This window comes from Episyrphus balteatus, chromosome 3, assembly GCF_945859705.1.
Source record: "Episyrphus balteatus chromosome 3, idEpiBalt1.1, whole genome shotgun sequence".
NCBI classification, from domain to species: Eukaryota; Metazoa; Arthropoda; class Insecta; order Diptera; family Syrphidae; genus Episyrphus; species Episyrphus balteatus.
This window is the reverse complement of record NC_079136.1, coordinates 71,663,058-71,689,878: the sequence shown is the minus strand read 5'-3', so window position 1 is coordinate 71,689,878 and position 26,821 is coordinate 71,663,058. Positions and strand designations below refer to the sequence as shown.

The following is a 26,821-nucleotide window of genomic DNA, read 5'->3' as shown; positions in this document are numbered from 1 at the left end:
ATCTACAATCGAGAAAACCCAAAAAACGGTAAACCCAAAATCCAGAAAAGCCAAAATAATTTTTAGGGATTTCGTGATCCCATTTGTTATTTTGGGTTTTCGGAATTAGGATTTTGGATTTTCAGGATTTTGACCCTTACCCAACGGGAGCTCGATTTGATCACGAAGGGTCACGCGAAAGGGCGCACAGTGGTGCCTTTGATGCTTTTTGGCGTCAAAATTAATTTGCACGGCCAGTTCTTAGAGAATACGTAAAAGTTTCCAACTCTTTTTATTCAAAATGGCGGCTCCAAAATGGCGACCAGGATAAGATTAAATCAAATTTTCTTTTTCAAAATTATATAAACTAGAAATTTGAATAAATTCGTGTCAAAAAGGTATTGGATCTTAGATTTAGGATTCATAGATTCATATTCCATAAAAAAAATCAAAAATTTTGAAAACAAAATCTAAGAAGTGCCAAATAAATAAAGCACACTTTCAGACCTCTTAATTCGCTATTTTATGGATTTATTTTTTAAATTAGCATAATTTTTACTTCTCTTTTATTTATGTTTCATATAAAATTGAATATTTTGGTGTTATATGGTTGCCAACTATGTTTTTAAGTAAACATGAGAAAACATGATATAACTTAAAATTTCAAAAGTTTCGGTAAACCAAAATATACTTTTACTTTTAATAATTTTATAAATTGTGAATTCATTACAAGTGGGACAGAGTGCCCACTTTTTATTTGTGGGTTTTATGACCCACTTAAGTGGGATCATTTCCTTCACCTTAAATTTGTTCTCAACAAACAGCTTGGCTAAGATGCATTTTTCACTATCATATCGCTAAAAAAAATTCTGGGCTTTTTCATGATAAACCTGACTTTTTGTTCTTAAATTTACCTCCAAGAACCTAATTGGTGAAATTCCTTCCAAAAAAATCAGTATTCCTTACAATATCCATCCCAGTTATACTTTAGCAGAAGAAGAAGTATGCAATTTATATTGTTCTTGTAGCCATCAGCAGCCAGCGCAAAACGCGTACACATATTTTATGTGAATAAAACAAAACAAAAACAAATAAAATACAGTCGCATTGGTTTGGTTTATATACATTTTAACTTGTTACGCTGTAAACAAACCCTTATAAAAGAGCACAGAATGAGTTCTACTGGGCACAATGAAATAAATAAAACACCACTAAACGGAGAAGAAGTATAGAAAAGTTGCGGGTACTTGAAGCCGGATTTCTACTATAGTTTTTCTCGAAAACAACAAAACTAGTATAACACACATCTCTCTAGAGTAGTTTTGGCAATGATGTTTTCTGTTCTGCGTTCTTGCAAATATGCAGATGCTGTGCTGTGTAAAACATCCATTTTTGCGAATATTCATGTTATGTTTGTTTATCTAGGTATAAGAGGACTGCTATAGCAATCCTTTTACTGTGTTATTTAAAATTTTGATATATAGCCGCATTGGAAGAAATTTCTTTATTTGTGTGTGTGTGCGTTTTTAGGAGAACTTTTGGAGCAGCATATAATCAGAATATGAGAAAGCTAAGTCAAGCAATTGGAATTCCGTCTGGAATCTTGGATCACACATCATATCCTGGATAATAATGTGTGTTTTGGGGGTTTTTTGTTGCAGCGACTTATATAAGGGTTAATAGGGTCTACAAATTTGCTGTCATAGTTTTGAAAATAAATATAAAAAAACCCCACTCAGCAGATGTTTTTCTATAAAAGAATTCTAATAGAAACTATCTCTTTATCAAAACTTTGTTTGTTTAACTATTCGCGTTTATTTTCATAGAATCCCAGACCCTTTAACAAACGAAGACTTTTTTGTACTTTTCCTAGATAATATTTTCCATTCGGAGTTTACTTTCTTGGAAATTTGTTTTTTTTTTAAATAATATAAGTAATATTTTTTTTCTTTGTTTCGATAGATTGTTTCTCGTATTTTACTATTTTTTTTTTAAAGAATCTTTTAAATGTCGAAGAACCTAGAAGAAGAGAAATTTAAAATTAGATGATGCCCACCTTAAAACCTACCCTCTTAAAACAATAAGATTTCCGATTAAAATACGTGGAATCCGCTTAAATTCTGTTAATTTTAATGTGAACTTTATTTCAATTTAATATGAATTTTCATCTTAAAAAACCGACAAAAATTAAAACTTTAAAAATCATAGTCAGACTTCCGCTTTAGTTGCAGTTTATTATATACTTATTTCCAACCGTGAGACAGGTGTGTAGCCCAAATAGTTGTAGGTTCGATCCCCTGTGCCTCTCAGTTTTTTTTTTTAACTAAAATGTTTCCACATAAAAATAAGATGATTTTCCGCTTAAATTAAGCGGACTTCTTTTAAATTTGCGCATTCTAGAAACTGAAAAGATTTGTCCGCTTAATTTAAGATGGACGTCATCATGGCAAAAAAAAAACATGCACAAATCCGCTTAATTTAATGTGGAATACGCTTGTTCTTAAAAAATCGACAAAAAATATGAAATTATAGCCAGACTTCAGCTTTAGTTGCAGTTTTTCAAACTAACATATTTACAACAATGAGATAGATTGGTGAAAAAGCACTCGCCTAGCGACCAAACAGTTGTTGTAGGTTCGATCTCCAATGGCTGGCACATAAAAATAAGATGATTTTCCGCTTAGATTTAGTGGATTTCTTTTAAATTTGGGTATTCAAGAAATTAAGAAGATTTGTCCGCTTAATTTAAGAAGGAGGTAATCTTGTCTAAAAACCCTACAGAAATCCGCTTAATTTATTGTGGAATCCGCTTGTTATTATGTAGTCTTTTTTTCCGTGTGGCAATCATCAAGAAGAAAAAAAAGAAGAGGTTTGGTATAACTAAAATGCAAAGTTTTAAAACTCTGATCTTAAATATCACTTTAACAAATAAAATTGTTCAAATTATTCAAATTATTCAAACTTTAAAACTACTTCAAATTTTTAATTTGAATAAAGTGTAAACATACTCTTCCGTCAAAACATACAAAAATATACTTCATCTAAAAAAAAAAATCCCACAAAGCCGCCATCATCCAAAAATAATAGAATCATCTATTTGGTGGTCTCGCGGCTAAAAAACTAATCAATCAAAAATTATTACAACTGACTCCGTATCCTTCAAATCTGTTTGTTTTATTCATTGTTTTCTTCACTTTTACAGCACACTCCTCTTATCCATTCATTCTGCTTTTACTCTTCTTACTTGGACTGGAACCTAATTGTTCATTCATCAAAAAAATGTTGTCCGAGAGGCAGTTCGCATTAACTTAAATGATGACCTGTCACCGGATAAAATTGAACAGTCTTTTACTTGTGGACTTGGTGTGCGAGTGCCTTTTTCTCTTTTGTTTTTATCAAAAAAAAAAAAAAATATATAAAACAAACAAAAAAATTACCAGAGCCTTGAAACAAAACTAACCCAAGCATAAGCAGCAAACGCCCAAAGCATCAGACATTTTGGGAGCTCTCTACTAAACACAACGAACAATGTATTTCCGTTTCCAGTAATTAAGCTGGATTCCATTAATCAAATTAGTTTTCTTCAATGGCAACCGGGTGTTATGAATTATTGATATGGCTACTTATAAAGAAAAAAAAATAAAAATTATGAAACCTTAAAGGGATTTTGAAAATCACAGTTAATTGTATAAAGTCCTTGTGGGTGCTTTCGTGCAATAAAAATCTATAATTACGTATGTATGTAGAACATTTTTGTCAAGGACATGTTTTTGGGCCAATAAGCAGCTGCTAAGGAACAGTTGCAAGCTATCTAGTGTTTAATTTTTTCAAAGAAAATTATAACATTTCAATTTCTAAAACAAGAAAAATTTGAGAAAACCACGTACGAATAAACTTTTAATCGTAGCGCGACCAATTGGTTTTCTCATATTTTTCTAATTTTAGATATTAAAATGTAATTTTTTTATTGAAAAATTTGAATTTTAGTTAGCTTGATTCTGTTTAATAGAGCTTTTATTAAAAAATTTACTTTTTAAATACATACATTAAATTTAATTTGTTAGTTCAGTCGCTCATTCGTTGGTCGCTCTCATGTCAACAGTGCTTAAGAGTTGAAGTTGATAAAATTTTTAAGACTTTAGAAATTTGGTAAATGTATGACGAAAAATAAACATAAAATTCGTTTTTCAAAGGAACAAAATTTATCAAATTGAGGTCCAAAGCTACTATGAATTTTTTGAAAATATATTTTCAAAATCAAAACTCAAAAATATTGGGTATTCTTTCGAATAAATCCGTTTTCAAAAAATTTAGTTTTCAAAAGACAAAATTAAATTAATTTCTTATTCAAAAATGTGTTTTTTTTATGTTACGATTTCATTAAAGCTGTTGTGTAAGAATTTTCCTTGAAATCTTCTAAGTCGTTCACGATAAATCTAAAAATAAAAAAGGTTTAATGGCAGATATACTCAGAGTTACCGCAAGGACACAACTCTGTCCCCGGGGATTCTTTTTTCAAAATTAGATTCGGGAATACATATTTTTGAAAAGGGATACATTTTTTTCCACAATCATTTTAACTCAAAGAATGCTGAGTTTATTAAAAGAACAATAAACGAAAATGCTCTAAACTTAGAGAAAAAAACTGCAGATAGAACACACACAACGAGCTACACAATCAAACTTTCACAACGAGTACTGCAACCTTAAATACATGGAAGTTCAAATTATTTCAATGATCAGAACTCACGGGAGATGATTAGTTTGGTTTTTAGGTTTCGATGTGAACTGCTCAATCTTAATGCCCGAGCTTTCAACAGAGAATCTATAGGCATTTGTACAATCTGTAATCTTCATGCAGCCGAAAACACATACCACTTTGTAGGAGTATGCCCCATATTCAAGACGTACAGATAGAAGTTGTTAGGCAGTGAGCATCTTAATCGTGATCATTTTGTTAATAAACTCAATGGACAAAATTATACCAATCTCTACAACTTTCTCAGAAACGCACTACGTTATCGAAATTTAATTATAAATGAGTACCTATTCATAAAAAAAATTGCTAAGCTAAACCAAATTATACCAATTTATTAAAACTCTTTACCTGATAGGTAACTTTATAAGTTTGTTGTCATTAAATTTAAATTTTAGTTAAGATAACTAAATTAACTATGTATAAATTTTTTCGAAATAAAATTTGTATCATCTATTTATCTATTATTTGGTTCAAATCTGTTAATAAGCCCGATGTCAACAAGTATTTAGTCGGTCATAATATCGTGTGGACTCGCAACAAATATTTTTGTTCTTGTTTTATGAAATTAAATAAATTGATAGTCTTTACTACATCAGCTCAAAAAGTGAAAAATTTCAAAAGGAAAAACGCATTTTTGTATTGTTTTTCGGGCTGAAAAACTAAAACAAATAATGCAGAAATCTTAATTTTTGGTCTAAAAAACAATTTGTGTACCTACTCTTTTTTTGCATTCTAACTGCGCTTGTGGAAAAAAATTCTTTTACTTTTGTATACTTTTGTAAAAAGTGGCCAATGTTAGTTAAGGCTTAACACTCACAAGCGGACTTTTTGAAATTGGCACATTTATTTTCAAAAGGACTCTTTTTTTTTGCCCTGTAAAAAGCCAAAGTTTATAATAGTTAAATCCAAAACAATACGTTTTTGTTTTTACCTAATTCCTGTATCCATTAAAAGAAATCAAGTTCCAATTATGAAGGCATCATAAAAGAATATATTAATCTCTTAATTCATATTTTCAAAAGTATTAACCCTAATTTCCATAAAACTTATTTTCCTTTTCTCTATGAATATTTTCCCCATAAACTGCATTATATTGTTTGTAAACTTAAAACCATTCTTATGATGACACTTGATCGTTTATATCGCCCCACACAGATTATTATCGGCTTTATATTTATATCTTTGGTTAAACTTTTTGTTTGGAAAAAGCATTCTGCCTCTTATCCAAATCAATTAGCAAGAGAATATAACTTAAAGTTAACAAAAAAAAAAAGATCGTTTTTCATATGGGTTGGCTCAAAACCCAGGGGAAGATAAGAGAGCAAAGGATTAAAATCAAAACCTTTCAAACCAAAAAAAAAAGAAGAAAATAACAAACAAACAAAAACACATTCACACACACACATCAACTTAAACAAACCCAAAGCTCTCACAAGGGATTAAATAATTTCCTTCACTTAACCCCTTTTGACCAGAAATCCATTATTCATCGAAAACTCTCAAAACGCTAAGAAGGATCCCCCAGCAAACATGGAATCTTTCATCCTTCGTCATTATATTTTCTCATGAAAAGATGAAGGCACATTTCCGCCACAATACCTAACTTGTTCCTTGATAGTCGTCGTCGGTCGTTGCCGTCGTCATCGTCGGTCTTCGTCGTCGTCGTCGTGCCCAGAATCCAGTTATGAACCCATCTTTTCCGAATGGACATTCTTCAATAAATATCTCCAAATCAGAGTTTTAGTCCCGAAAACTTTGCCTTTCACAATTCATTAATCTTCCCAAAGTGAACTATGCACCAAATTGAGTTTGATTCTTTATAGCCCCAGCAGCAGCAGCGCCAGCTGCCGGCCACCCAGAAACCCTCTTGCCTTCCCTACATTTCTGGAGCTATCTTTCTTCGTTTTTTTATGTGGTAAATGCTATAAGTGGTAGGGGATGTTTGGAATATCATTGCAAATCCTTTGTGTGCTTTCGGGTTTGATTTGAACTTTAGATGGGTTTTGGCCTGGCCTGTCCTGTCTATTCTGATGGAAGCTATTTCCCAGCGTAATTTAAAGTGATTTAAGTATACAAAGCAATTATAATAATCCAAAATATTATTGCGTCACTAAAGCAATTATTATTATTCTCTTATTCATTCCTAAATATAGTAGTCGTAGTGCAGACGTGGCTCAAAATGCCTTGAATGCAAAGGCAAACATAGAAAATAATCAAAATTGCATTAAAGTTGTTTGAAAGGGCAGAGAAGTTTTGCAAAACATAGTTAACACCTCGTAGCTCGTCGTAGCCTAGTGGGAATCTGATGAATTGGAGTGCTAGTTTAACAAAGTATTAGATAAAGTTTTTTTCTTTTTTCAAAATAAATTTTAGGGAAAACTTTTTTTTTTGCTTTTTCTTTCTCTTTTGTTGATGTAGAATTTGGGAAATTTTTTGAAAAAAGTTGAGCTATATGGAGTTGAACATTGAAAGATCATTAATAGACCAGTGCCAATAATTTTTGAAAATAAAAAAATTATTAGCAGCATATGGGTGGTGGGAAAATTTAGGATAAATGGTATATGAAAGGGGAAAAATAAATTGCCCACAAAAAAATTGGGGGAAAGGGGGTGGGTGGGCGAAAAAGTGGGGTGGGTGTCAAAAATCATAGTTTTTTACGATTTCTGTCAAAATTAGACGTCCTTTCGAAAAAAGTCAAATACAAAAGTTGTAGGTAGTATAAATGTCTACAACTTTGACTCACACAATTTTTGTCTATAACCTCAAAAATATTGAAAAAAATGCAAAAATACGATTTTTTGATTTTTTATTTTTATCTTTTACAAAAATGGTTGGATTTTAACAAAACTTGGTTAAAAAATACTTTGTTATGTTTTCTATGTATTAAAAATGTTTTTTGAGCAAAAAGTAAATTTTTGGATTTTTGACGAATTTAATTTGAAAAAATAGCCTATTTTTCAATCAAAAAAGTTACCGAAAAAATTTTTGATTTTTGAAAAGTTTGGAATGCAATTTTTTAGCTTAAAACCGTTTTTTAAAGATTATGTGGAAAAACTATACTTTTGTTTTAAAAAATATTGAGAAAAATTGAAAAAAAACAAAAAAACGATTTTTAAGATTGATTTTTCCGAAAATGACAGTAATGTTGGCGAGAAATAATTTTCCATAGAAACCAAATTATGCTTTTCTAATAGTCATTGACCTTTTTTATTTGAATCAAGCACTAAAATAACTCTAACGTGCAAAGTTTTTGAGATATGGAATTTTGAACGTCCCAAACACTATTTTTCTGATTTTTGGCATGGTAATATGTCAAAAACGTGATGTGATAGAATTTTTCTGACTTCGGATTCGAGCTCAGCGCACAAAAAACCATTAGAAAAATATACTTTGATTTCTATGAAAAAAACTTTTTGACTAGTGAAATCGAACAAGGCATTCGATTTCTTCTTCCCTGTTCGATTTCACTAGTCAAAAAGTTTTTGAAGTTATACTTCTTATGGGAGGGTGGGTATGAAAATTTACTTTTTGACAAGAATGTCAAAGGGATTATGACGCGATCACCCTGGGTAGCAGGGCTGTCGTTTCACCTTTAGAGTACGCAGTACTTTAGTATTTAAAAATGCAGTACGCCGCAGTACGACAAACATAAAACACACAACACGTAGCAAGTTACATGTTTCATGTGGCAAGTTGCATGTGGCAAGTTGTATGTGGCAAGTTGCATGTGGCAAGTTGCATGTGGCAAGTTGTATGTGGCAAGTTGCGTGTGGCAAGTTGCATGTGGCAAATTGCGTGTGGCAAGTTGCATGTGGCAAGTTACATGTGGCAAGTTGCCAGGGTTGCAAAAAGCTAACATTTCAGCTCAGCTCAAATTTGAGCTAGGTACCATAGCTTAGCTCATTTGAGCTGAGCTGAAAGTGAGCGCCCCAACTTCCAACGCCTATATCTCGGAATTTTGGAAAAAATGAAAAAAAATTTTTTGATGCCAAAAGGTAGCGGGGACTCTAACCTACATTTGGGTACAACTTCCATCCCTGTAGGTACACGCGTTCTCAAACCAGGAGAACTTAAAGGTAAAAAAAAAGTTAAGCCCGATTCTGAAAAAATAGGCATGATGTGGCGGTTTAACATGCAAGACGATTTTTTAAAAATCTGACAATGTGCAAAGCGTAGGCCCATGACACAAGCTATCATTTGGCATCACTCCCAAAAATTGCTCTCAAGCGGCTTAGCTTCCAGGAGCGTTCAAAGATTCGGGGATTTTTCGAAAAAAAAATTTACCCCAACTTTCAAACACGATTTTCTCGGAATTTTGAAAAAAATCGAAAAACCGGATTATACCACTTTCGGGTAGCTGATAATATAAGCTTTCATATGGCACCACTCCCCTGTCTCTAGATCAAAGCCTTCCAACGCCTATATCGCGGAATTTTGAAGAAAATGAAAATAAAATTTTTGATGCCAAAAGGTAGCGGGGACTCTAACCTACATTTGGGTACAACTCCCATCCCTGTAGGTCCACGCGTTCTCAAACCGGGAGAACTTAAAAGTAAAAAAACAATAGACACGATTCTGAAAAAAAAGGCATGATGTGGCGGTTTAACATGGAAGGCGATTTTTTAAAAATCTGACAATGTGCAAAGCGTAGGCCCATGACACAAGCTATCATTTGGCATCACTCCCAAAAATTGCTCTCAAGCGGTTTAGCTTCCAGGAGCGTTCAAAGATTCGGGGATTTTTCGAACAAAAATTTACCCCAACTTTCAAACGCGATTTTCTCGGAATTTTGAAAAAAGTCGTAAAATCGGATTGTACCTGATTTTTTTGTATGATTAAAAAAGAAATATTTTACTAAAAAAATAGAAATATATTTACTATTAACCCTAGAAAGATAATCTACGTCTGTAAGACGTATGGCGTGTAAAGAACTGTTTTATCTAATTCAATTCAAATTTCTGGGTTTTTGTTAAATTGATTTGATTTATTATATCACTTCTTTAAAATAATCTAAGTAATGAGTTAAATAAATATGACAAAAAGGGTTAACATAAGACCAAAAATCTTTTTTAGAATCATACGTCTCTGAGACGTATATTATGATTATCTTTCTAGGGTTAAAAAAACCAAGAGAAAGATCACGAAAAATTATCTGTTTTATTTATAAAAATATGAATGTGTTAAAATAATTTCATTAATAACTAGAACCAAACATCTTGAGCTATGGTGTTTTATAAAAGTTTAAAATATCTTCATATTTCATTATACTTTAAAAATAAAAATCAATGTATCCTCTCACCCATCACAGCTCAGCTCAGCTCAGCTCACTTTACTTTAGCTCACCCAACAGCTCAGCTCAACCATCAGCTCAGCTGACTTTCAGCTCAGCTCAAATGAGCTGAGCTATGGTACATAGCTCAAAAGTCAGCTAGCTCAAAATTTGAGCTGAGCTGTGAGCTGAGCTCAGCTCACTTTTGAGCTTTGTAGCAACCCTGCAAGTTCCATATTGCTACTACTAGTGCTGAAGCACACACAATTCTCATAAAATAACCATATCGCACATTTTATGCTCAATTCATTTAGTTTCGTTAAGCGTATACCGTACGGTCTGAACCGCACAACATGTTTAAATTTCACAGAATAAATTGAAAACTACATGGACGCAAGGAGGATGAAAGAATTAATTTATTGTTCACTTGATAAAAATGTAAAAAAACGATGTGTGGATTAATTAATTTAATAATAGAAATTAAAAATATCAAATGAAATTCATTTACATATACTGAATGAGAAGTATAACTTCAGTCGCGTGTACATGTGTACACACACTCTTTTTTTTCATAGAAATCAAAGTATATTTTTCTAATAGTTTTTTGTGCGCTGAGCTCGAATCCGAAGTCAGAAAAATTCTATCACATCACGTTTTTGACATATTACCATGCCAAAAATCAGAAAAATAGTGTTTGGGACGTTCAAAATTCCATATCTCAAAAACTTTGCACGTTAGAGTTATTTTAGTGCTTGATTCAAATAAAAAAGGTCAATGACTATTAGAAAAGCATAATTTGGTTTCTATGGAAAATTATTTCTCGCCAACATTACTGTCATTTTCGGAAAAATCAATCTTCAAAATCGTTTTTTTGTTTTTTTCAATTTTTCTCAATATTTTTTAAAACAAAAGTATAGTTTTTCCACATAATCTTTAAAAAACGGTTTTAAGCTAAAAAATTGCATTCCAAACTTTTCAAAAATCAAAAATTTTTTCGGTAACTTTTTTGATTGAAAAATAGGCTATTTTTTCAAATTAAATTCGTCAAAAATCCAAAAATTTACTTTTTGCTCAAAAAACATTTTTAATACATAGAAAACATAACAAAGTATTTTTTAACCAAGTTTTGTTAAAATCCAACCATTTTTGTAAAAGATAAAAATAAAAAATCAAAAAATCGTATTTTTGCATTTTTTTCAATATTTTTGAGGTTATAGACAAAAATTGTGTGAGTCAAAGTTGTAGACATTTATACTACCTACAACTTTTGTATTTGACTTTTTTCGAAAGGACGTCTAATTTTGACAGAAATTGTAAAAAACCATGATTTTTGACACCCACCCCACTTTTTCGCCCACCCACCCCCTTTCCCCCAATATTTTTGTGGGCAATTTATTTTCCCCTTTAATATACCATTTATCCTAAATTTCCCCGCCACCCTTATGCTGCTAATAATTTGTTCAACTTTTGCCTTCTGAAAACCGGATTGGCACTGGTCTATAACGTTAGTATGCATAGAAGGTTTTGGTTACTGACATAGCATCGGATTGAAATTATAAAATGAAATTTTTGTATCGGAAGGGAAATTTTTGTTTCAGTAACAATAATTTCAATGAGAGGACAAGTTTGTTTTTAAAATAATAAACCAGCATCAAACGATACACATTTTTTCAGTGTGATAATCTGAAAATAAAGAAATTTGAATAAATAAATTCCCAACTACTATTAAAAAACGTGTTAGTTAAAAAATTGTAAAGATCAAAAATAATTCATGGAGAGGGGAAGCAAAATACACTGAGGTAAAAGCCACCATAAAAAAACGTAAAATCAATGCAAACCACATTGATTTAACTCTATTATTCGGAATGATTTTGCGTTTAAGATGAACATTTTAAAAACAACGTGGAAAAAATGTTAATTTTTGATGGTTTCGTATCTTAAAGTCACATAAATCAAAGTAGTTCATCTTTGAAACAACGACGTTTCAACTTCAATTTATTTTTTCCCTCAGTGTATTAGTTTACAGTAGAGGTTTTTAGAAATTTCTCAAGAATTGCATTTTACTAGTGATGTGAACTATCGAATGATTTGAACTATCGATAGTTAGTAACTGAATGATTTGAACAATCAAATAGTTCATTCATTCATTCAATCGAATAAAACTATCGAATACACTATCGAATACACTATCGAATAAACTATTGGATAACTATCGGATAACTATCGAATAAACTATCGAATAAAAACTATCGAATAAACTATCGAATATAAAAAAAAACTATTCGAATGAAAAAACTATCGAATAAAAAAAACTATTCGAATGAAAAAACTGTCGTACAAAAAAATTCAATTTTAAAGTTCAAGTGACCTAAACTCCAAAGCGTTTCGCCCAAGTACGACAGTAGGCTTTGAAGTTGAGGTCACTTGAACTTTAAAATTGAATTATATTCAATCACTCCACTTGAAATAAGAATTATTTTTATTATTTTTTTTTTCGTCATTCGTTAGTATGAAAAAACTATTCGAATGAGAAAACTATGGGATAAAAAAACTATTCGAATAAAAAAACTATCGAATAAAAAAATATCGAATGAAAAAACTATTCAAATTAAAATAGTAACTAAATGAATGAATGATTTAAAACTATCGAATAAATGAATATTTTACCACTATCGATAGTTTGATAGTTTATATTCGATAGTTCCCATCACTAAATTTTAACGAAAACCTTACAGATTTGGGATGAACAAGTAACCAAATTTTGAGAAACCTTTAGTTGGTCTTTCAATATGTTTTGTTTGGCCATTACTTTTATGACACCCTGTTCATCAAGTTGTGCATTAGTACAAACATTTCAGGCATGATATTACGGTGAGAGACAATGCAAAAAAAATCAGTCCCGCAATTCCATCTGTCTGTCTGCCATTCTTTATAAGGAGCGATTGGACAGATTAACTAAAATATTGGTATGTAAGATTATTCGGAAACTTTCCAAACAGGTTTTGGAACTAATTTTTTTTACCCATAATAATGGTGTCTGCTATAAATAAAGCAATTTTATAAATGTTTAAAAGTTTATTTAAGTTGAACGGCTCCATTTCGTAAAAAAAAATTCATCGATACGTATTTGACGTCACGTCAAAGTGGTTAGGTATTATAGGTATAGCATAGGGTCAATGCGGGTAAATGTAAACAATTTCATGTCTTTTTTTTCTTTCGACTTTAGATTTTTATATGTTTTCACGGAACAACTTGAATGGTATCTTCAAATGCAAATATGAAATGATGGCAATTCTTCTTTATAAATATAAACAAATATTTCCCAAATTGTTTAAATTACTCTCAAATATGGCATGTTTCCAAATACCCCACCATGTTTCTGTTTTTTTACAAATTCGGGGTAAATGTAAACGGTGTTTTAAAATTTAGAATTTCCTCTTTATCATATGGATAACGACATGAAAAACGTTCAAGAAGATATTTGACAAAAACTTTTTCAAATTCCAATAAAAGTTTTTGTTTTCTTCCATTGATTTTTTATATAGGCACCCAATATGCATCCTCAGCAGCTGTGAACGTCATATTTTTTTTTGTTTTTACGTCAAAGACCGATTTTGCAACATCATCCACTGAAAATAATGGTGTTGGCTACTTTAAAATGTGATTTCGCGGCACTTTAGCAATAGTAATTGACTAAAAATACGTTATTTTTATTAAAACCAATAATTTCAGCAAAAATACATGTTTATATTTACCCCCAGAATACGTTGTTTACATTTACCCATTATGAAAAATATTCTGGGGTGAATGTAAACACATGCAAATCGACATAAATGTCTTGTATTTTAAAATTTGTTTGTTTCACATAGAATCTACATCAAAATTAAAAACTAAAAAGTATTTGCAAATTATACTGACTTAATTGAATCTGCAAAAATATTTAATTTTTCTGGAAGACTAACGACTTGTTTTACACTTTAAAAAATTATCTTTCACGGAAAATACGCTCATCGAATGAATTCTCTCTTGACATCAATGAGTTTTACGTATAAGTTAAAAGATACATGCGTCCGCGATTTGTACTTATGTATGCGTCAAAGAGATTTAACTGAAGCTTGTTATGAGCCATGTTCTCATTTACCCCTGTTTACATTTACCCACATTGACCCTACCTACTTAAAAAAAAAAAAAAAAAAAAACAATTTATAACTTAGTTTTGGAATTTAAGAATTTTTTCCGCCATTTTTGTAGCAAATTCATCCATAGGATAAAATAAAATTTAACTCACTACAGCTTTGTTTATAAATTTTTTACCATGCCATTTTACCCCAGTTTACCTTATTTATCACGTCGAAAACAGGTTTTTTAAATATTTATAAGTAGCGTACATCAATTAACTGTCATTTTTGGAACGCCTGTTTTGGGATGGATTTAGATAACAATTTTATTGTTTTGGGAATATTATGATCTAAAACTGAGGCCGTATTATTTCAAAAATGTTTGTTTTCACATTGTGAGATAAGAAATAAAAAAAAAAATTATACATAATATTCAAAACGTCATTTCTTTACGACTTTTAACAAAATAATATAGTTTCACCGACATAATTCTATTTGTTTTTAGTAATTTTAATCAGATAGCTCTTCATATATCGCTGGAAGATAAAATTTATCAAAAAAAAAACCCAAAAAAAAAAGATTAAAAAAAAAATAATTTATGGTTTATGGAGTTATTTCGGGTGTTTCATAGAAATTGATCCTTGAACAACGAAATAAAGTAATATTTGACTAATTTTTAGCCTTCTATCTTAATATAAGAGTGCATCATTTAAATTGATAATAAATATTTCTGACTTTATAAACTTTTTGAAGAAATCACCACCATTTCGGAAATTCGTCTAATTCCTACAATTTTTGAATGATTGGTGGTAAATTGAAGAGTCACTAATTTTTGCTATTCCCGTTCATGAATCCAACATAAAATGGCAAACATTACAGAATAATATTTGAAGAGTTGAATTTTTTAATAAGTTGGGCCTCGAAATTTCCCACTTAGGTACAGGTTTTTGGCTCTTACAAAGATGGCTAGAAAAACCGATAATGGGATTGGTGGCAGGGTTTATTTTGTATCTCCTTACATCTCCAAAACCAAAGTTTCCTCCAAAGTAAAACATATTGCATCAGAAAGTTCAGTGGATACTTAACTTATGTTTATAATTCTATTATCAATTCCGTTTTATTTTCCTTAAACATAACACGAAGCCAAAATATCAAAATCTAAATTAAACAAAATTAATATCCAAAGGTCAAAAATAACTTCAATCAATGCAAATGATTACCACTTGGTCCATTAATTATACAACCCAAAAGTAGATTTTCATATAGTTGGTGTATATAGAAATTTGTATTTGTCACAAATTCATAATAATCCATCATTCACAATCGGGGCTTTATTATTAACAAAAAGTTAATTTCTCTACTCAAGACCAAAACCTAATTGAAAATATAAATCAACTTACCATAAATGTTTTTCCTTATTTTGTGTTCCTTTTTGGATATATCGCATGATCTGAAAATATACAAATAAAATGGGAAAAATTAATTCAATTAATTCAAAACAAAAGAACAAGAACAAAAAAAACAAAATTGATTAGGTCAATATATTGTAGGAGTAGGTACCTAGGCTACAAGCATATGAATATATAGGTACACTAGGTCCTTCAACTTTGTTGTTCATTGTTTGGATATCTACATAAAGCCATTTATGTACCTACCCCATTATTTTGTGAGTCATTTCACGTACACAAAAGATGTGTGAGAATTGGCACACATCAGGACTCAATTGACACACTTAATGAAAATGAAAACAAACAACTCCTTAATTGGAGATTCAAATTGTTTTTAGTTTTTTATCAATTTTTAATGGCTTATAAACTATTTTTTATTGTCTTTTTTATAATTTCTTAAAAGAAATAGTAAAATGGGTTCATAAAATGGAATTATTATAAGTGGAGACTAAGCTATATAAATTGGAGACTTTGGTAATAAACATAATTCATCAAAATTATTTTCTTCAAGTGTTGTTTACAACAAGATAAGTAAATGATTTAAATGACACTCACGCAAAAAGCCTTGAGCTATTATAATTATCATCACATAATCACTGTCTATAAGTCAACAACTTATTGTTTTGATCCAACAAGTTACCGTGTCTATAGAAACCTACATAAATTACACTAATGCCCATTTTTTCTGCGCTAATAATAATTCTAACTACACACAAAATAATATTAGAATGCTTTTTTCTTTCCTGTTAACTACATTTTCCACGTAATTTTCATAGAAAAAAAAAATATTAATAGAACTCCTTCACATTTTCATCAGATTGAAAGATATAAGATTCGTTGCAAAAGACATTATTATATGTATTTTATTTTGGGAAAAAGAAAAAATTCGAAAAAACATTCTTATTTCTACCCCTTATAACAGGACTCACATGTCATGACTAAAGCAATAAACTAGTATCTTAAGGGCACTGACACTAATAGGTTCGTAACTCCTGGTGTGTTATCAGAGCGAAAGTGGTCTAGCAAAATTACTTTTTTATTGTTCTGACCTTTTATAATAAATATTATGTCACGAAAGACTCCTATTGCGTACCTATAACTACTACAAGTCGAGTATATAAATATATACACGCGTACTTACTAACAAATGGAAATATACACGCCAAGTTAGCATTTTTTTTTTTTTTTTTTTTTTTTTCATTACTAGACCAAATCAAATAGTAATAAACAGGATTGTATCTTTTGTTATTATTATTATTTTTTTTTTCATCGATGTGTTAAGTTTCTTTTTTTTATTTGGAATCGAAACAATTCTTGTTTACGGAAAGTAATAACTTCTGTTCTGCATGTTTTTTTAATGTGGTTGATGTCCTTGGATTAAGTATTAAATATTCATTAGCTTTCAATAACAACCAAATCTATGTCATAATGAAAACTAATGGATTGGAAGCTATCTAACAACAAAAAAAAAAATAATATAGGCACATGATTCTACTAAAGATTATGTTCAGTCGCCAAATAGGCGACTGTGTCAACAGTTTTTTTTTTTTTTTTTGTTAATGGCGAAAGTTGAAGGGGCCACATCGCAGTTAGTGAATGACAAAATAATAGACTAGTCCAAAAAAATTAAAGGAACAAACCAAATTTGTATGATTTTTCTTTTTATCTTGTGATTTTTAATTGACAAGAAAAAATTGGAATTGGAATTTTTTTTTTTGTTTAATTTAACACCTAAAACTATTAACTATCAAGTTTGAAGCAAAAATGACTTCAGTGGTTTAGGATTTTATTTTCAATGTAAATTTTTGCAAATTTTTTTTGCAAAAGTTGTGATAACAATTTTCCATGACTTAACGATGATAGAGACTGCCAAAAAGTGGGTCCCGAATATCCCTCTGTCAGTCTGTCTGGTCTGTATACGAAGCTACAGCCTAAACGGATGGACCGATTAATGTCAAACTTGATATTTAGCGTTATTTGGAGACTCTCCAGAGGGGTTTTTGGATTTAACTTTTTTGGGCCAAAAATAACGGTATACTTGTCTTATACCAATTTTAGAAAAATTGAAATTTCTCGAAAACGGCTCCAACGATTTTGTTAAAAAAAATTCAAATGTTAGTTAAAAGACAAGGTCTATCTTTCAAAAATTTTTTTTTTTTTTTTTTGAAAATCATAGCCATAGAACTGTTTTTTTTTTTTAATCCGATTTCATCCAAAACTACTAATACCATCTCAACGAAACTTTTTGTATAAAAGTATTTATATAATTTTAATATAAGCCAAAAATAAAGTTTTATAAAATTAATTTTTGGATTTTTAAAACAATTTCGAATTTTTTGTTTTTTTTTTTCAAAAATTAAATTTTCGAAAACCGGACATTGAACTTTTTTTAAATTTTGGTTTTAGATGTTGATTAGTGATTTGTACAAATTGGCATACCAATTTTATTTTAAAACTTTATTTTCAAAAAAATTATTTTGATTTTTTTTAAATTTTTTTTCTAAAAATGCATCTTAATATAATAGACCGAGAGCTGGGAGCAGATTTTTTGCGTGAGAGGTAACCGATTCATATTAATATTAGAATAAGTCCCAGCCATGGTGATGACAAAAACGAACGTCTGCCAGCATGTGTCTGCGCCTTTCTTGAGCAAAAGTGCATCAAAAGTACATTTTTTCTGAAAATTGATTTAGTGAGGGTAACCACCTGGAAACAATTGGAACCTGACGCCCTCGTCGCCCTGATTACAAAAACACCCATGACAGACGTTTTAACCGCGCCCAAACACCCGACAGACGAGCCCGAAAACGCGCATTTTTACGCGTTTTTAGGGATTAGGGTAACCACCTAAAAACAATTGGAACCTGACGCCCTCGTCGCCCTGATTACAAAAACACCCATGACAGACGTTTTAACCGCGCCCAAACACCCGACAGACGAGCCCGAAAACGCGTTTTTTTATGCGTTTTTAGGGATTGGGGTAACCACCTAAAAACAATTGGAACCTGACGCCCTCGTCGCCCTGATTACAAAAATACCCATGACAGACGTTTTAACCGCGCCCAAACACCCGACAGACGAGCCCAAAAACGCGCATTTTTACGCGTTTTTAGGGATTAGGGTAACCACCTAAAAACAATTGGATCCTGTAGCCCTTGACTCCCTAAATGCAAAAATACCCACGACAGACATTTTATCCGCGCCCAAACACCCGACAGACGAACCCGAAAACGCGATCTTTTACGCGAACGCAAGGGCTTGGGGTAACCACTTGAAATTAGTCTCATTCTGTTGGTCTTGACTCTCTGATTACAAAAATACCCATGACAGACGTTTTAGCTGCGCCCAAACCCCCAACAGACGAGTCCTAAATCGCGATCTTTTTCGCGAAATAAAACACCAAGGACTTGAGGTCACCACTTGAAATTAGTCTCATCCTGTTGTCCTTGACTCCCTAATTGGGAAAATACCCATGACAGACGTTTTACCTCCACCCAAACCCCCAACAGACGAGTCATAAATCGCGATCTTTTTCGCGAAATAAAAAAGCAAGGACTTGGGGTAACCACTTGAAATTAGTCTCAGCCTGTAGCCCTTGACTCCCTGATTGCAAAAATACCCAGGACAGACGTTTTATCCGCGCCCAAAGACCCGACAGACGAACCCAAAAACTCGATTAAAGGAGACTGGGCACTTTTGTATGGGACGTGGCCCATCGGTGTAACACATTGTGACATACATCAAATGAAAGGTCTCGATGAATTCATTTCTACATATGGAAGATTGTCCATCACTCTCAAATAGTTGTTTTCCTTTAATTGCCTAGCCAATCTTTTGGCATTAGTAAATGTATGAAATTTAAGCAACATTTTTGAAAAATTTTTTTTGTTCACAAAAATCTTCAATTAAATTTAATCGCGTTTTTGGGTTCGTCTGTCGGGTCTTTGGGCGCGGATAAAACGTCTGTCCTGGGTATTTTTGCAATCAGGGAGTCAAGGGCTACAGGCTGAGACTAATTTCAAGTGGTTACCCCAAGTCCTTGCTTTTTTATTTCGCGAAAAAGATCGCGATTTATGACTCGTCTGTTGGGGGTTTGGGTGGAGGTAAAACGTCTGTCATGGGTATTTTCCCAATTAGGGAGTCAAGGACAACAGGATGAGACTAATTTCAAGTGGTGACCTCAAGTCCTTGGTGTTTTATTTCGCGAAAAAGATCGCGATTTAGGACTCGTCTGTTGGGGGTTTGGGCGCAGCTAAAACGTCTGTCATGGGTATTTTTGTAATCAGAGAGTCAAGACCAACAGAATGAGACTAATTTCAAGTGGTTACCCCAAGCCCTTGCGTTCGCGTAAAAGATCGCGTTTTCGGGTTCGTCTGTCGGGTGTTTGGGCGCGGATAAAATGTCTGTCGTGGGTATTTTTGCATTTAGGGAGTCAAGGGCTACAGGATCCAATTGTTTTTAGGTGGTTACCCTAATCCCTAAAAACGCGTAAAAATGCGCGTTTTTGGGCTCGTCTGTCGGGTGTTTGGGCGCGGTTAAAACGTCTGTCATGGGTATTTTTGTAATCAGGGCGACGAGGGCGTCAGGTTCCAATTGTTTTTAGGTGGTTACCCCAATCCCTAAAAACGCATAAAAAAACGCGTTTTCGGGCTCGTCTGTCGGGTGTTTGGGCGCGGTTAAAACGTCTGTCATGGGTGTTTTTGTAATCAGGGCGACGAGGGCGTCAGGTTCCAATTGTTTTTAGGTGGTTACCCTAATCCCTAAAAACGCGTAAAAATGCGCGTTTTCGGGCTCGTCTGTCGGGTGTTTGGGCGCGGTTAAAACGTCTGTCATGGGTGTTTTTGTAATCAGGGCGACGAGGGCGTCAGGTTCCAATTGTTTCCAGGTTGTTACCCTCACTAAATCAATTTTCAGAAAAAATGTACTTTTGATGCACTTTTTCTCAGGAAAGGCGCAGACACATGCTGGCAGACGTTCGTTTTTGTCATCACCATGGCTGGGACTTATTCTAATATTAATATGAATCGGTTACCTCTCACGCAAAAAATCTGCTCCCGGCTCTTAGACTATAACAAATTGATTTAAGATGTCGTTTTATTCCTTTTTATTTTTTTTTATATACTTACAATAATTACATTTACTAAATTTCTATATAAAAAGTACAAATATTCAAGCAACTTGAACCCTAACAGCAAGTTCGTGCGACCCAGTCGTGCATTTTATTTTCATTGCAATAACATTGCTTTTTTAGTGAAAAATATTTTTATTTGCAATAATTTTTTTGTTTAATTTTAAATGCACTTTTTTATTGATATTCTTACAACTCTTCTAAATACACTTCTAGTATTCATTCATTCCGAGGTTTACCCTTTTTTCACCTTTTTTTAACTACATTATAGTGGAAATTTTAAAGATTTTAAATCTGGAAATTACTATTTTGGAAGGTTTAAAAAAAAATGTTTTTATTTATTACATTATATTGAAAAATCAAGAAAAACTGGGCTTTTGGGATAGTCAGGCGTTTAGTTGGAAAAATCTAGAAAACCAGTATTGTTAATTGTGCTAAAATGATGATGCCGGCGGGAGTGTCTGTTTAAAATTTTCTGGTGTCAATAAAAAATATTACAAAATTTTTGAAAAAAAAATTAATAAATTAAAAAAAAATTTTTTCTCATAAATTATATATAAAAATGTTTACAAAATTAAATTTTTGAATTGCATTTAGATAATGATATTTAGTTATGATACCTAATTTGCGTGTGAAGTCTATCTTTTAATATTTTTTTTTTAATTAAAATGTTTTTTGTTGCCAAAGTCGATTGAATAAACAAAAGAGCCTTTTATTGTGTTCCTTGATTTTTAAGGTGTAAAAATAAAACTTGTTTCTTTTTTTCTCAACTCGGGTTTTACTGTGCTTTCTTTTGAAAAACTCTGGAATCTAACAACCTTACCTCCACTTTGACAAAAATCATCACAAGATAAAGAATTTATTTTATATTTAAATTTTTTTCAATCTTAATCTTGTTAAATCAATTTTCTTCCACTAAGATAATCATTGAAACCCATTCAATGAAAAATTATTATTGTCTTATACCAAAAAAAAGGAAAAGATAAAAGGTCTGTTCCGGTTATCGAACATTTTGTAGTATTTTTAATTTATCAATACATAATTCTAAAAAATGCAAATATCCCCTAATTTAAAGGATGAAATGAACATAAGTCCATTCCTTCTATATTTGTGTACCTACCCCTAATAATCCTTGAACATTTGAGACAAAAACGGACGAATACGAATATCTTTCTATAATTGAAGAGTCGAATTATTTATTTTCCGCTTCGACCCTTGATTGAATGCAAATGTCGCTTAGATTACATAATTTAATTATGCTTTGATCAATGAGGGAAAAAGTTTACGGATAAACCATTCAATAAGAAACAAAACGAAATGGGAAACGATTGCCTTGGCTAAAGTTCCTTCATGCCAGAGCGCAGCGTCCCTCTTTGTGACATTCCCTTTTCCATATATAGTTATATCTCTCTGTCGGAATGAAGCCGCAACATGGACTTAGCAAGGAGAGAGTCCTGGTATGGTAAAGTTTTTTTTTATTTTTTTTTTTCCTTTTTGTTGATAAAAAAGATAAAAACAAAAATGGGAAAATTCGATGCGCTCCGTTGAGTTTTGTTCTGACATTCCGTTTACGATATGCGGTTAAAAAGTTTTACTTAACGTTTTTTTTTTTTTTTGTTAATTTTGTTTTATCTGTTGGTTAATGTCAGGACAGACTTATCGAACGAATTTTTTGAACCAATTATTCATTTCCGAATGGAATTGATGGGAATTCTTTTGACAAAAACAAAAAAAAAAGAGAATTTTGTAGTATATTTGGAGGCGTAAGTGCCATTGATTACACTGCAAGTTCTTTTGACAAAAACTGCTCTTTTGGTTCTGCTTATACCACCACCATCAGGGTATGCAAAAAGGGTTCTTTTGATGTAAGAATTCAAAAGAGTGTAATAGAACAGTTCAAAAGTACCTAGTATGTATGTTCTTAATTTCAAAAAAGGGTTGTTGAAGAAAAATATAACGAACAGTATAATTATAAGAGGATTGAATATTAACAGTTTTTGGAAATGTTTTAAGATGATCAATTCTAAAGTTGGAGTCAGATTGGGTTCAAAATTCTGTATGCCAAAATTCGAATTCCAAAATTCTGTATTCCAAAATTCGGATTCCGAAATTCTGTAGGTAAATGAAAAAAATGCACACTTTTTAATTTTTTTTTTCTATACAATTTGAATTTCGAAAATTATCTCTTTCAGCTTTAGTGAAAAGAGGCTAATAGTGTAGAGATTTGGAATTATAGAATTTCGAAAAGCATAATAATAAGAATTTGCAGAATTTTGAAAAATAGAATTTTTGATTTACAGAATTTTTAACTACAGAATAATAGAAAACCAGAATAATAGAATACAAAATTTTTGTCATACAGAATTATGGAATACAGAATATTGCCCCTTCCCATTAGTATCTACGGTATTATATTTTGTTATAAGAAGTAAAAAAACACAATTTCAATCAATACCTATAATATTTTTGTTGTGATAAAGCCTGTGACAGTGTCTGCGATTTTAATAAATTCTTTGTTCTTTTGAGCTCAGAATATTTTTAATTCAATTTTCTTAAAATGTGAGTAGGTACATTAAACAAGAATAAAAGAATTTACAAGATATTGATACCTACTATAAAAATATGGAAATCGTAAATAAATATTATTAACCAGAATTGCCAATAATATGCTCATTTTTCTCTGGAATGCATCTGTATTGAATTTAACAGAGCTAATAATAAAAACGCTTTGATATTTGATTCTTATAGTAATATAAATGTGAGAGTAAGGATAAAAGATTTTGAAGTCTGAACTCTGACTTATTTCACTTTTTCCAGAGAAAAGCACAAAAGACATATAGACAAAACATTATTTGTTAACAAAAATAATTTTCGAATAAAATCAATAAGGATGAACTTTTAAACAAGGTTGTAAAAACACATTTTATTTTTAATGCATTTGTTTTTCATTAAAAATTAAAAAAAATATTTGTTGGAAATACAAAATTTTTGAAAAAAATTGCATTAAAAGAAAAAATGTTAATGCAAACATTGAAAATACAAATATTTTGCATTAAAAAAAATTTATTGCGAATAAAAAATGTTCTGCATTGAAAAAATTCAGCTAGGCCAAAAAGTCAAAATTGTAAGAAATTCGTAGAATATCTAAAAAAAATATTTAATGATCACATTCTTCATTGATTTTTACTTGCAATATAGGTACTATAGGCCAAGTTTACGATTCGTAAAAAAAATCGAACTCCAGATAACAATTTTACATGACTGACGATGATGGAGAATGCCAAAAAAGTGGGTGGTCCGGCAATTCTGTCTGTTTGTCAGTCCGTCTGTGTGTACCTCGAGCTACAGCCTAAAATAATGGAGCGATTTTCTTCAAACTTGGTAGTTAACAGTTTTGGGTGATTCCCTAGAGGACGAATTGAAATTTTTTTTAGGACCAAAACTAACGGTACCTGTCATATAACGGAAATAGAACAGTTAATTTTTTTCAAAAACGGCTGTAACGATTTTGATTAAAATGTTTGTGTGTAGTAAAAAACATAAAATTTTTTTTTTTGAAAAATCGATGTTTTCAAAACAAAAATTTTGTGTTTATGCATTGGATAATATTTTCTTAAAAATGGCGTACCAATTTTTTTTTTTTTAAATGTAAGAAAATTTTTATAGTACATTATAATTACAAAAAACGGCTCTAGTGATTTTCGAAATTTTTTTTTTTTTAAATTACTTTTTATGCAAGAAATCAAATAGCATACTTGATTTTGTGTAAAAAATCATTTGAAACGATGTTTAATTAATTACAAAAAAAGATTTTATTTTTTTTACACTACTTATATGAAATTTCTTAAAACAATCAAGTTTTAAATTTTCCTTAATTTGGTTCAAGCAGAAAATTTTTTATTATTTGCAATAAAATTTTCAATGTAAATAAATATTGTTCAGTTGCAATAATTTTTTTTTTAATGCAAATTTTTTTCAGTTGATTTAATTGATATTTTTAATTGATATTTTTACAACCCTGCTTTGAACTTACTTCTTCAAATGAATACATTTTTGGTTGAACCAAAAATATTTCTTTATTTTTTAAGTCAGTTTATGAAAAAATAGCACTAATTTCATGAAGAATGTTTCTCCACTCTTATAGGATTTTTTTTTTTTTTTTTGAGTCACTAATAATATAATTTGTATTCTACAAAAATACTATTATTCTTGTATAAATTGATCCTCATCAAAATCAAAACAAAAATTCAAATTCTAAAATCCAAATATAACCCTTTAAACCGACCAATGAAAAATATACTCTTATAGATTTTAAATTTAACCTACATAGATATCAATCTCTATCTATAATATGTATCAATTTCATTCACTTTTTTTTTGTTGAAACACAAGAACCATTTTTTTTTTGTAAGTAATAAACCCTAACACACGAAGAAAATCTCATATTCAAATTTCTCGATAACGCACAGAGAAAAATAGACCACATAAAATAGAACAAAAACAATAAGATTTCTCTATGGTTTTCATCCAAGAAGGAAACCTTATTAAAACAATCGGGTTTTCCTTATTGTTTTAAAATCTGCAAAAAAATAAAAAAAACGATGACCAGGCTGGGAATCGAACTGGAGACTTCAAATCATTAGTCGCCCACCTTACCACCTGAACCAACCTGCCATGAAAATATTGATCGCGATTTTTGTTCTAGTGCTAAGTTGTAAAAAAAATCAACTTTTCAGTCAAATTTTAATAAGATTTTCTCTATAAAAATAATAAGAAATCTCCTTAAAAAAACCTTATTAATCGTTGATTTTAATAAGATTTCCTTATGAAATGTATGGACGGTAAAACAATATGGCAATCTGTTAGTTTTTAGCGGGTCATATTTTTCTCTGTGCGTGACATAACACAATATAAAGATGATAAACGATAATAGGACCTGATATGAGTGTATATAAAAATCTTCAAACGATGAAGATTCGAAAATTTTCCCATTATAACAAACCAGCTATAGCGACAGAGAAAATACACATGTAACAGTAGCAGGAGCAGCAGCATCCGTATAGAAAGCAGAAGCAAATGAAAGAAATTCAAATACACAAAGGATTACAACATAATCCATTAAATTGGCACAAACACCCCGAGCCCAATTCCACAAGCGCATACTAAAGGCTCCACAAAACGTCGATACAACATAGGTTATATATAGAATATCCTTTCCCTATAAGGGAACAAGGATACAATCATCAACCGATAACAGCATATCATGTGACATATTATCACATTTTCGTTGTGTGCCATTTCTGTTCTAGATATACATACACACAAGGATATTTCTACATATCTATAAATACCTACTCTCTGTGACTAGTGTTACTTTTACTGTCACAGTCATATATAGCCTCATAGCCTTATAGCCTCCTAGACTAGCTATAACGCAAAAGGCAAAAAACAAACTTGTCATAACAGTTCATGCTGCATAATAGCTATGGCTTGGTGCTTGTCCTTGTATCCATATACTCTTGTCAGCGGGGGAGTGAGTGAAAAGGAACAAGTAAGAGGCGAGGCGAGGTGGATTTGGAATTGGCAGTTGGCAGCAACAGGTCAAAGGACCTATTAGAAACAATATCTCTTTTGTATATGAATGGCATACGGAAAGGTACATTTTCATCTATATATATAAGTTTTGGTTCCCCAACAACCATCAGAGCCTTGAAGGGTAAAGAAGGATATCGGTGTTTTAGGTATTGATTTTGGGTTGGAGTTTTGAGAAGACATTGTGTTTCTCGATATACTTTGACGTATGCATACGATGCACGTTTATTTTGTGTGTTTGATATAGTTAGCTTTGGTTTTGGGTTCAGTATTCTGCAAGATTAATACATCATCAGTGTTTAATTGCACCTTAAGCCATTATTTAATGATACATAGATATTTGCTTACAGGCAGATTATTATTAGAATATTAACAATTTATTGCATTTTATAGTATTATCTTTTAACCAAAATGTTAATAAATATCACACAGGCTATTGGAACTCCATATTATTTAGTTACATAATCTACTGAATTCTACAAGCTTTTAGTTGTTATTATTTTTGATGTATTTTAATTCAATTTCAAT

The 26,821-nt window shown here is 31.2% G+C and overlaps 1 protein-coding gene across 2 annotated transcripts in view; it reads right to left on the bottom strand.

The window, feature by feature from the left end:
- The window catches only part of LOC129915307 (immunoglobulin superfamily member 10), a 454,480-nt gene that overhangs the window by 371,595 nt on the left and 56,064 nt on the right, over positions 1-26,821 (bottom strand). For both annotated transcript variants that reach the window (XM_055994794.1, XM_055994795.1), the window contains exon 2: positions 15,526-15,575. The gene's annotated coding sequence lies outside the window, so the exon portion shown is untranslated. The remainder of the gene's footprint in view (positions 1-15,525; positions 15,576-26,821) is intronic.